The following is a 13,688-nucleotide window of genomic DNA, read 5'->3' as shown; positions in this document are numbered from 1 at the left end:
ATATGTATTATAGATGAGAACAAAGTTGCCAGATTTATGTCAGAGTGTAATGACGATTTTTTCTTTTCTATTTCTATTGCAAAAATCACTTCTCAACCTATCCGTTAAAGCCTTAGAAGGGTACAAGAGCGAGGAAAGCAAGAAAGAAAGAAAAAAGTAACAAGAAAAATTAAATGGGGTAAATCTGGTTAGAATTTGAAACGTGCGTTGGTAAAAATTGGCATGATTTTTACGACGAAAAACGTACACGATGGAACAACGAAGTAGGTTGGCAGTTACGGGAGTGCCGTTTTGTTGTTACTATAGGTAACTAACTGGTAGGCAGGTTTGCTTTGCCATTTGCTTCTTGGCATTCGGCATTCGGCATTCAGCATTCAACATTCAGCACTCGGTATTCGGTATAATTGGCGCTGATTAACCTCGCAGAATTTCTGAGACACAAAATTTGTCCGGATGTGTGCTCGCTCGTTGCAACCTTTCCTCCTCCTTATTTGACGCAATTCATACTTACATACATATGACGCACCTTTGACGTAGGTTGCTACACTGCAAATGTCGAGATACGATATTAATTTACTCTGGGATTTTTGCGCACACGAAGGGGAGAGGCGGGCAAAATGGGCCCCCCCTGTACGATCAAATCAGATGTCAAAAAGTGTCGATCACGCTTGAAATATATTCTTAAAATGAACTTGTCGAAATTGCTCCAACGTTATTCCTCGCTCAAGGGACCCATTATGCTCGCCTTACGTGTGTACAGCATTCCCCTCGAAATTGAATAACGATGTATAGGTAGTGGGTAGGTACATGCAACATTCGCGATACCGTTGCATATGTATACGCTGACGCGTGCGATAATGATTAGGTGTACATACGGCAGCAGCAAACAGGGCGGGGGGGATTGCGTAAGAACTTGACTCTAATGCAGAAGTCCGTCGGCGATGATCGTTTCTTTCGGCGGGATTCGCTCTCTCTCGGGGATCCTCGGGTAGTTAGACTATTTTTGTATTTCGAACATGACCGACGCCTGCCGAGCATAATATCACACATGCTGAGGAACTTTCATCTCCGCCGCTTCCTTTGTCGTTGTTGACCGAGGCACCGATTCAGATTTGAAAATCGGACGATTTCGTCGTTCCCCGGATGAAATTTTCAGAGGTGTAAATTCATCGCGAGTAGCTAAAAAATTTCTACGACCGACAGCTTTCAAGTTTAATGGATATTGTAACGTCTTCCAATCGGAATGGCGTCACGCGATCACGTGACGATGCGAAGGCTGGGCCGCGCGTCAGTATCCTGGTTCAATTGCTTTCAAGTTTTTCTACACGAAAGCTCTGACTCTGGATTGTCAAGAGGAATGTGTATACCCTCCGAAATATCACATACCGTTTACCTTGAATCCTTTTGTCAATCTTATGTGATATACTCGGTGCAGTAGCTCCGGTTTAAATAAAACATCTCCTCTTTTTTGCCAATGATTTGAAACAATTTACCCGTAAACGCAACGACTTTGGTAAATATTTACATCATCTGGCTTATTATACGACCCGCCTTACTTACGGCGAGCGGAAATTCAAGGTAAGATTGTATTAGTTACACACCTTGGGTGCAGGATTCGCTCGGATAATTTCACTTCATCCCCTCTTCAACGTCATGACGCCGCTCCAGGCCCCTTTAGGATTACTCACAATCAGAATTTTATTAGGGTGGGAAGGTGGGGGAGATGCGGTTGCCGGAAATTTTATACTTTGTCAAAGATATTCCCTCTCTCATTTGTTTTCGTAATTGAAGATTTTTCTTACGGGTTTTCGTATTTCTGTACCGCTTAGAATTCTCCTCAATCATGCGAGGTATAACCACCAACCGTGTTACGGTACGATCCATTTTTATTTTTCCTGAGGATATGGAAATAATACAGGCATCTATCGTCGACGCGGACTGCCCTGGTTGTGGTTCGTTGGTGCAAGTGTGCCGTTCTTTGTTCGCTGGGGGTTCAAATTTGGAACATTCTAATCTGTGACACTTTCGAAAATCAAGATTTCGAACGGTTCATCTTTCGTTATTTTATTTTCACATACTTGAAATTTTGATATATCGGCCGTTCCAAATATTGACCCCTCCAAGTGTTGACCACCGACCCTCTTTGTTTACATTATACCTGTATATCCCTTTGTAGTATTACGTGCAGAGAGTATCTACAGAGTACCGGCTTGTTTCTCCAAAGCTTGTCTGCATAAAAGCACACCCTATTAGGTTTATTCATCAGGTCAAAGTTCAAGGAGTCACGCGCAACGATTTGCGCTTGATAAAAAATTGACACAACCCAGTTTCTTCTGTTGACCATTTCTCCCTCCTTCTTCTTCTCTACTCTCAATTCAATCTCGAATCCCAGTATTACTTGCCTGGAGTTTTTTCCTGTAACTATGCATGTATGCATGTACGTGATGCATTATACATAATACAGTAAACCTATCGAGAAATTGACAAAGCTCCGCCACGCCGGGTGTTGGCTTTTGAAAACTACACGCATCTACCTATCATCGATTCTTTTTCAATTACATGTTGTGCAATAGTTGTACATGTGTACATGTAGGTACGCGTATGACGTAGGCAATGCACGGAGCACAAGTTTGTCGATGACCTTTACACTTCTTCTGGCGGCATCCCGTGAAACAATTTGAGCGGTGGTTGCTGAGGAGGAGGAGGGGACACAGAGCAGGGATAATAATAGTCAGAGTCAATCTCCTCTCGTTACTCCAATCTAGCCCGTTATTTTATGTTACATGTATTGTGTATTATAGATATACCTATACTGACTTGATTATGTACCGTGGCAGGCTGCCTTGACTCGTATTGGTATTGCACATTATACACGATGCGTGTGATCAGGGCGCGTATCGTGAATGTATGTAAATACATGCATAGTGTGAAAAATATTTGTTCGTCGAGATTATACGTGAGGTGTGAGTTTTTTAGTTTTTTTTTTTTTTTTTTTACCGCTCACCTCGTATCCAACTTTTTGGAGAAATCATGTCAGTGATTCGTTTTCTTGGTGAGGTTTCGAAAAGGGAGAAAAAAAGTCAAATAAAAATTAAAAAATAGTACGTATAGATGTATTTATATGTTTACGATTGTGATTATTGCGTAGACGTTGGCGCCTCCGTGTATCGAAGCTACTGGGTTGAACAACCGCTTTCTCCGGCGTGCGTAATATATTCGCGATAATTTATTGTTATTGTTATTTACCGTAGCGCGACCACTATTATACGTATGTATATATATGCTATTTAGTCGGTAGATAGATAGGTAGATAGATAGATAGATAGATAGATAGATAGATGTCTCATCGTTCACTGGCGCCGAATCCTCGACCCGCTATCGCAGGTTACACATATAACGGAGAATCTTTATTCGGAAATGCTGTATGAATCGTCCGTTTCGAATCAATGAAAGACATCGGCTTGAATACATGCATACGTGTGGTATGTACGCACATACGTATAATGTATATATCTATCCTGTACGAATATATCGATCTGGGAAATACATATCCAAGGGTTTCATATATATGTATAGAAAGCTCTGTACGCGTGCGGCAGGGGTACGTATAATTCGGACCTCACACTAAGCCGCTGCGTTTGCTGCTGTTACACGTGTATATATGTATATATATATATATATATATATACATATATATATATATATATATATATATATGTATACATACACGATGCCCGTCTCTGCCAATCCATTTATGTACCACCACCACCTATACCTCGTATCCTATAGCCGTGTAGGCATACCTGGTCGCGCTTTTGGAAGAGAAAAAAAAAAAAAACAACACGTTAAAAATAAACGCTCACTATACTCGCGTGACAATACCGTGTATAATTGTGCATTATTATTGTCAATGTATGTGCGATGTAGCCATAGATCGCGAGGCGTTTACATTACAGGTTAACAGTATACGGTACGTGTCGTGTGTGCGTGTGTTAAAATCCTTGCAATATTAATACAGTCTTCCGCAGGTGTAGGTGCGCTATTCGGTTATACACGCTACTACGCACGTGTTTGCATAGGATAAAAGCTGGTGAACGGACGGGAAATGAGGGGGGATGGTGGGGGGTGGGTGTTACGGGCAGGCAGAGGCGAATGTGCAACTTGGCAGAGGCTGCTGCTGCCGAATTACGTAACGCGTCGCCGCCGCAACACGGCCGCGGTAGTTCGGAATCAGCTGTCCTGCTCGCCGTCAAACTATCCCTGTGAACTGGTATAGGAACGAATCAACAATGCTACGAACGATATTCCTTCTTCCGTGTCTTACAAATCACGTATCGCGTACCTGACGTCTCTTTGAAATTCCGTATTGAATTTTTCAGATAGTAGAGAGGATATGGAATTAAGTAATTAATTGTCGTAGCAATCACACCTCGGAAAATTGTAAATTTACAATTAGTCGTTTCCATCGGATTACAGGTCTCTTTTTCAGGTCTTATAGCGATGCAATTGTGTTTGATGATTTTCAGATTAACACTTCGCCGTCTGTGTGTGTGCGTTTGGGTGTGATGAATTTTTTGTACGATATTTCGAAAAAGAAACAAGGGATTTGGATGATTTTGTCGCTAATGATCGAGGTGCCTTTTATTAAATTGAAAATTATCAAATTTCGAATATGAACGGTCTATAAGCAGTCGTTGTCGGGTTATTTGAATAACAAAATCAATTTTAAAAAAAGATTTCTTTTTACGATGTTTTACGAACTTGAAACGCATCAGAGCTGAATATTCTTAGGACGGACCGTCAAGGTCAGTAAAATTTACTACTTGTCTTTTTTCTTTACTTCTGCTTTCTGGTTATTTTTATTATAATTATATTTAACGGTTTTTAAATTGAAAAATTTTATCCTTCACATTTTCTTACGTATGTATGTGTGTAAAAATATGTACGAATACGTGGTCCGACCATATCTGACGACTACGGTTAAACAACGAAACAATGTTACACATTCGGGATGATGTAAGTTTGATTTTTGGCGCGATTTTACTCCATGTGTCTGACCATATTGGATACGGGTCCAAATGAAAATTTGTTTTTACCAATGACGAAAATTCCACGTAACACAGTCGAACTCTGCACACCGATACCCGTATAATCTTGTCTTTTCCATTCTGATATCGTTATTGTACTTCACGCAATATAGGCACTCGCCTTATCGCTTGCATGTATACATATATGCACATATAACATAAATATAAAGCTTCCTGTTTATCAAATTTATATTCCTACTTCCGCTCTCTCGTTTCTCTCCTTTCTCTCCGCCCACGCAATGCACCACCGTCCGGACTGACGAATCTCTTATCAGAGGCGATAATGATAACGTGTCTTCGCCCTCCGCCATACGTATATGCACATATAACGTCACGTTATATTCTCTCCCCCGCTCGCTCGCATTGGCAGTCGCCGTTGCGCACGGAGCGACGTTGAACAGATCCGTCCTCACTTACAGTGCACCCCTCTCTTCACCCTCTTCACCCTCTTCACCCTTTTCACCCTTTTTTACCCCTTACATCCCACGCCGCGGCTTTCATTCCTCGTCTCCTCCACGGTCGCCGAAAAACTGCATCCGTATCGATACGACGTACGCACTGCACCGTCAAGCGTTACAATACTGTGTGTTACACATTTCGTTATGTGATCACAAAATTTATACAACTATATATGCATTATTGTACCTGTTTATCTCGCTGTGTATGTATAGGCATGGGATTCGTTTTAACGTCTGTGATATATGTATAATAGATGATACCTACATTGTACCGTGTAAGAGGTTGGTGGTTAGGAATAAGGAATAAGGTGTATAGGGCAATCTACATCATCTACCCTTATCGCGGTAGAGATTTTAGTTAATGCACGCACGCGCACACCAACACGCACAGATGTACGTACACACCGCTTGGTAAGCATCGCATCGCGCGAGTTAACGAACGGCCGCGAGGGCACATCTACCTAATGGCGGTCGACAAACCTGCAGGGCACACGATCATCGTGGTGTACCTATACACGCGTAAACACAAGCATAAAGCGTTATATGCACGCACGCCTATACAATATACATGTATTACGTGGGTACTTACCTGTCGTCGTCGGGTATAACGCGGTAGTCACGTAAATGTTGAAAGTCCGCCCGTAAAGATGCAGCACCGGCGATAACCCTTCAAACCACCCACCCCTCAAAACACACACCCACACGCGCGACGACAACGACAACGACAACAACAACAACAACAACAACAACAACAACAACAACAACAACAACAACAACAACGAAAAGGAAGAAGGAAGAAGGAAACGTGTGTGTTTGGAATGAAAACAAATCTTATCGGTGTATGCTTAATATATTATATTATACTCGGATATATTTATACGAGGGGTAACCACTCGTGGAATAATTGGGATACTCGAGTTTGAAACGGCAGAAAATACTTGTTAAATGCACATGGAACGGTACGAAACGGTGGAACACGAACATTACGTTGAGTAGTTTGGACCCGTCGCGGATATAACATCAACGCCGATTCTGATTTGAATATTTGTCCATATCTTTGATTCTCTTCATCGTTTGTAATGGTCTTCGTATAAAGTACTCTTCCTTCCAATTTCATTTATCGATTCAATTAGACGCGCGCAGTTGCATGTAGGTACCTATAATGGCGAAGATACGAGAGCGGGTGAAACGGCAGGATGGCGTTATGTATACGTACCTGTAGGAAATGTATATAAGCTTGCCAGTTTGCGAATGTTGCGTAATTATTCATCAGGTTGAGAACCGTGAATATCGGTTAGGCTTGTAATACATACGAGTATATGTATAATGGCAGCGATATGCGGATGACGCAGCTATATGCATGTATGTATGTATGTATCTTAGCAGCTACCGCGTTACGCCTCCGAGAATTTTATTACCAACTTCGGGGAACGAACATTCGTTGATAATTTATTGACCAACCGTGTAAACACAACCGAAAGTTCCTGCACCTTGATACATACTGAGTTATGTATATATATATATATAACACATCGCATGGAATGCCCCATACATATTTAAAAAACAAAAATTTTTTTTTCTATTTTCCTCACAATCAGTAAATTTCTCATATATTTGCGCACCTCACACTTATACGTATCCGTATAACAAAACAGATTAATTAATTATCGAACCGATAGACTTTTTTTTCACTCGAAAAAAATATTCGACGCGCTGTACAATGTACAGGTGTTTTATCGCCGTATTATGTGAGCCGAGTTGAACACACATTTGCCCTGTCAATAAATCTCTCGTCTCTGCGGTGCATATAATACGTATATAATACAATATATACGTACGAAATGGTATACACTACGTACAATGGACATCGTTGTCCGTCATTAATATAGGTACACGTAGCTGTACAGTTAATCACGTACGTGGATAGCGGAACCGCGGTAGAGTATAATAATATACCCGGTAGATATCTCTATATTCTGTGCATTACGTGGGTGACTTATTGCGCGGACGTGCGGTGCAACACGGATCGGGTACGACAGGCTTTAATATTACACAAAACGCCTCTTTTTCATTCTCCTTTTTCTATCTTTACTCTGCTTATCTAATTTATTTCACACACTCCCCCCCGCCTGCCCCTCCCGTCTTGATTTCGATACTATTTATTAATCCATCTATTGTGAGATATCATCCGTTGACGTGTATTACATACATTGATCCATGATGCATATGTACGTACATATGTAGACAGACACGTAGGAGGCAGGTATTTTTTATGTAGCCGCATGCATTACAACGGGAGCGGCTGTACGCTCGATGACGTTTATATGTCACAGTCTCGAATTTGCTCGACCGATACCCGATATGCAGGAGCACCGGCTTATTTCACCTAAATCGTATATGAATATACACATCGATAGAAAGATAAAGAATGACGTGAAGAACATTGTGTCCAAATTTGAGACAGATCCATCGTTTTGAAAAAACACGTTTCAACAAAAATCGTTAAAAGAAAAGTGTAAAAACAAAATTAAGATAATCTTTAAAAAATATATTTTCTGGCGTTCATGAGTGCTTTAATTTGACATGAAAAATACAGACTGATTAACGTATTTCAATCATCGGATAAAAAAATCGCGAAAATCAGTTATTTTTCGACCCTTCGTTACATTGGGCGGAGGTGGTGAATGTAGATAGGCTCTCTCTGTTTCAGAGCAAGTTTTCACAAATAGTTCTCATTCCCATTCGCAATCAGCCGAGACGTACGTACGTACGTACACACACACGCGCGCACGCATGCATACATACATACATACATACATATAGTATACCGTATCGCCCGCGACCTTGCAGCGGTTATAATTTCAAAGTGAAAGTAAAACGTCGTTCGATAATTTTTGCTCGTCGACATATCGCGAGATTACGCTGTTTTGTACCTATATTGTTAACATTCGTGACATGGATATTATACATAGGTATACATATATTTATAATATGTATATACACACGCATATACATGTGTGTAGGTACGTATAATAATGCGCCAACTCGGCGGGATTCGGAGTTATCGTATTGTACGTATACGTATAACGCTCGTTAACCTTACCGCAGACGTATAGACGTATAGATGAGCGCATATTGTAATCACCTACATATTTAAAGTTTCTTGCCTTCGACGACGCTGCACGGTGCAGTATTTATTAGCACGTATAATATATTATTATTATTATAATATGACACGTTGAAACGGTTGAAACGTCTCACATCATGATTATAATTCATGCTTCTGCACGTCAGCATAAGCGTTACGGTGTTTTGCGGATAAGTATCCGAAGTAAGTGTATCGGTTGGTTGTAGGTTATACGCGTGAAACAACGTCAACTTGTAATTCTTCTTCTTCTTCTTCTTCTTTTTCCTCTTCTCGACGTAACTGCACGTAGTATAAACTACGATGATACATACAGACATGATTATTTTTTTCCCTCTCTCGTCGTGCAGCAGTGTCGCGTCTGCCAACTCGGCAGACCGAGGTGGTCATTATACAAGCCAACATACCTCGCTACGAGTCTCGTCTTCGTTGCCACCCTGTATATGCACCCTGTACCTTGTTTGTACGTACCTACCCACATGAATACATGTACGTCGTACGCGGCGAACGCGGTGTCCGGCGTTCGTTCGTTCGTTCGTACGTTGAGAAGGGTTTATTTCTAGGAGAGAGAGAGCGAGAAGAAGATAGACGACTACTCTCGTCCTCTCTCTCCCTCGTTTTTCATTCTCTCCGTATCTGCCCTTGGCCAGTTCAACCCGCGACCACCCTGAGAGCGTATATTTAGAACCCGTTGCTCTCAGCGGGGATACCGAGAACCCAGAGCCCAATCCGACCGCCACCACCACCATCACCACCGTCATCACCCTACCCTTCAAGGTCCTTCAAGGCTTTTCAAGGCGCGAACGCGCCTCGAGCATCCAACTGATTTTTTTCTTTTTTCTTTTTTCTTTCTATTTCACTCGCGCCACTGTCGCTGCAGCTATGCTGCCAGCACTTTACATGCATGACGAAAGTTCACCGAGTCTCTTGCAGGAAGGAGAATTGTTCAATCTTTTCACTCGATAGCAGTGCATTTTTGATAATCGTAATTATGTAGAAAGTATCAATTTTCTGACTGATATGTATATATATGTGTATGACTATCCCAAGACATTATATATATATAAATATATATATATATATAATGATAATAATAATGATAAATGTGTACACCTTGACACGCGTTATCGCAATCGTTGAGAAATTTCCAGCTGCGAAGTTATAGTCAAGCCTCACCGCCGATGATTGATACGATATATCTGTAGGTATAAGATTGCAAAGATCACTGAAATCCTTCATCGTTGCGCGGTAGTGTAAATGAAATTCGAAGCGAAGGTGTATAATGTTATTAACGAAACATTAGAAAATTCGTCAGAGTATCATATGCATATATTTATTGCATACCGTGGAGGACCTCAATATCGTTGGGTCACCCAAAATTTCGGTGAAAACCGTGCTACGAACGAGGTGGGAGGTAACTTGTCATAAATTAGGTATACACTCAGAAAAAATCAACTGAAATATTATTATTTATCTAACGAAAAAAAAATAAAAAATTCAACTTGGGACAAAATGATTTTGTTGCTTCAACGGTTAGATTCTTGTTCGTATCATTTTGTCCCAAGTTTTGTTAATGAAACGAAAAAAATTATACTCCGTGTACTATGACTACCATCGAACGAACAAAATTTATATTTTTGAATTTACCATAAGTTTGGTTGGTCCGATAAAACCGAATAGGTTTAAGAAAATTATTCCGTACACCGAATCAATGTGTTTCAATACTTTCTTTTTTCCTACACTTTTGAGTAAGATCTGCTCTTTTTCTTCTCTATACGTGTAACGAAATTGTTCCGTTACTTCGTTATAAAAGTGTTTCCTCTGGGTATAAACAACAAATGACTGATATAAAAATTACAACACCTGTTGCAAATGGACATGAGAAATACTGGCTTATATACACATATATGTACAATCAACGCTGCAAATTAACATAATCGTTCAGGTTCTATTCGACGTCCCATATCCACGTGTACGACTCGTACTATGTATACAATCTTGTGTCCGTTTTTTGTTTTTTATTTTCCTCTCGTATATTCGAATTTCTCTGATTTTTCCGTAACTTTCTATTAGACTGATTCTGTAATTTCTATCATATTTTGCGTTGTCTCTTACCTTTGTCTTCTCTCAATTTCTGTCCTAGTAATGCTTGTTATATTTCATTTGTCGTATCGCTCATTATATCTTACGTGCTATTGTGCATTAATTTGTACCGTCAATCGAGTTCTTTGGATTACATCCGAGCGTGGATTAAGCCGATAAGCATTACCGTACCTTTTGCTATTTTCGCGCTACCAATTTTGTATTGATTGTTACCTGCTATATTTATCGTATTTCTCTGCAATAACTTATTTCTTTCTTAGTTCAAGTCCCGCTTATTACCTTTGAGATTTAACCTTACAATTAGAGTACACGTATGCTTGTGATGAATATTGAAAATTGGTACATTCGTTATTTATTTTTATTTTTTTTCGATCACGCGATGACACGAATTAATACGTATTCTATATAATTTACTGCCGATAGTTGGGGTGTTAAGAAAATTAAAAATAAAAAAAAATAATAAACATTTAAAAAGAACCGTGTTGACGGAAGAGGTGATTCCTTTTCTTTCACGTTAAAAACAAACAGAATCAAACAATGAGAGTTGAGAACCACGGAGTCGCGTGGCCTGGTGCAGCCAGCATGGCGGCTTCAGAGAGTACTGCTTTCCGTACGTACGGGGTGTCTCGTAAGTAACGGAGGTATCAACGTGTACGTAAATAAAAAGGTTTCGAATTTGAAGTATGTTTTCCTTGTTTCCTTACGAGTAACCGTCGGATTTCAATATTCTGGTTCATTAACGTTTGTATCATATGATTATTTCCACTTAAACGTATTCACTTTTATCTTTAAAAAAATTCACAAATATCTACCGGCACCAGCAAAGACGAGTTTTACAATTTTATTTGATAGTAATGAAATTGAATGAAATTTGGAATATATGTGTAGAATTGTTTGTTGTACAGTTTCGTCGCAGGTTGTGCAAGAAGATGTTGCAAAATTTCACGATAGTTGAATTATGAAATAGCCGAGTAATTACCGCGCGTATAGCAACCAGTATCACTTTTAGCTCACGAGTTCTGGCAAGTGTTTTTTTTTCCCTTCTCTTCGATCGCAATAGCTGTTCGGCGGATAATTTTTCATCTTGAGATCGTACGGTAATCTTCACGTAAGATTCTTGCCTCATGTAATCGATCGGATATACCGCGATGCACAGGAGCTGCACGTCGTACGTATTACGGAATACGCAGATGCTGCGTAGCTCTCGTCTATGGCATGCCTATGCCTCTATGCCCGTATGTCTCGTGCACAGGCTGCGTCGTTAATACGTACATGTATGTAATTGCGTGCGTGCGTGCGCGCGTGTGTGTGTGGGGGGGGGGGGGGGGGTCGTATCAGCGACGCAGCAGCGACGCAGCATGCACGCTCCGTTTACGGCGCGAACTCGCGATCAGCCGTGCGTCGTGTCGTTAAACTCGCTCGGCAACACAAGCCTGCGAAAGGTCTTGAACAAGTAAATAGAACACGTCCTTCAAGTAGGTAACACGCATATACGTATCTACTCGTATTGTAAGGAGGTTTAGAATGCCGGGTGCTGGATACAGATTCCCGCACCGACACTGTTACCGACACTGGTCTTTTTCTAGAATTTTCGAGGGTGGGTGATATACCCGCTCTGACTGACTTTCACGATCATCGGATCATCTCTTCCCTCTGACTTATCAACAATTTTCCCCCATTTTCTAACGCCTCGAGTGATGCAGGCCAATGGATATACAACGGTTTGTATAAGCTTGCGATATAGAGTTTACGTCTTGTTTCCGTTTCCGTTGGCGGTAGGAAAGAGGGAAATGTGCTGAAGGCAGAGCGAGGAAATGATCCGATGATCGGAAAAGTTGATCAGAGTGTCGATATTACCGTCCCTCAAAGATCGTAGAAAAAGGTTTGTGTCGGTAACAACAATAACAAATACGATGAATTCAGAATCTACAGGAAACACTAACGAATCCGAAATCGAAAAGAGTGATCATGTTTTTCATTATAAAATTCTTCTGACAGAAATCTGTTCCGTTACTCGGATTCTTTTCTCTAATTCCCGTAATTCGTGAATATTGGGAGGAAGCCCCAAGCTTCATAAACATCAAAGACCCGCACACACACGGTTATAAGATCAAGATACAGTTCTGCATCAGACGGATCTTGAATAAGAAGACGGTGAATGAGGTAGGAAAAGAAGAAGGGCGTTGGAAAGGAAATGGGAGTTAGGGGTTCGTCGCGACATTCATTGGACATTCATAATTCGTAATACGGTGATTGCATCGCGCGCTCGCATAAATGACTCTCGACATCTTAGAAAATTAATTGAAAATTTGAAAACTGGCGCGCTGCCGGCAAAATTATTATGCATAATTGTATGGATATGCTCGCGGTGTATGATATCTAAGGTTCGATTGGAATATATATGTATATTATATAGGAATATATCTAATCGTAAGCATACATATCAGCACGATGATAAAGTGCTATCTACCTCGGGTTAGTGTACGAGTGATGCGACAGGTACATAATATATGCAATGTAACTAATACATACAATCTATCGCGTGTCATGCACGTTGTATAGAGCATATTCATGACGGAATTTTAATTAATTCTACTAATAACCGTGCGCGAATCACCTATCGCATGTGCACGTTGTGTGTGTGTAACAAGCATATGTATACCTGATGCAGCTTGATGCAATGTATGTGCGTCGAACAAGTACGAGGCATACCTACATGTTGCGTCTATCTCATCCAACACTTACCCGGCTGCAATAATACATTTGCATTTGCTTCCTGTGCGAACGATTTCTTAATTAATCTTTACATGTACCTATCTATATCTTCCATACGAATTGCTACTGCAGGCTAACATTGAGTAGGTATAATAGGTACAACGCTGTTCTTATCAAGTC

General features: G+C 40.6%; 1 protein-coding gene across 2 annotated transcripts in view; it reads left to right on the top strand.

The window, feature by feature from the left end:
• Positions 1 to 13,688, top strand: part of LOC124184427 (max-interacting protein 1-like) — a 123,294-nt gene that overhangs the window by 9,410 nt on the left and 100,196 nt on the right. The window lies entirely within an intron of this gene.

The sequence above is a fragment of the Neodiprion fabricii genome, chromosome 6, assembly GCF_021155785.1.
Source record: "Neodiprion fabricii isolate iyNeoFabr1 chromosome 6, iyNeoFabr1.1, whole genome shotgun sequence".
Classification (NCBI taxonomy): domain Eukaryota; kingdom Metazoa; phylum Arthropoda; class Insecta; order Hymenoptera; family Diprionidae; genus Neodiprion; species Neodiprion fabricii.
The sequence above is the reverse complement of the archived record's forward strand: the minus strand, read 5'-3'. Positions and strand labels throughout refer to the sequence as shown.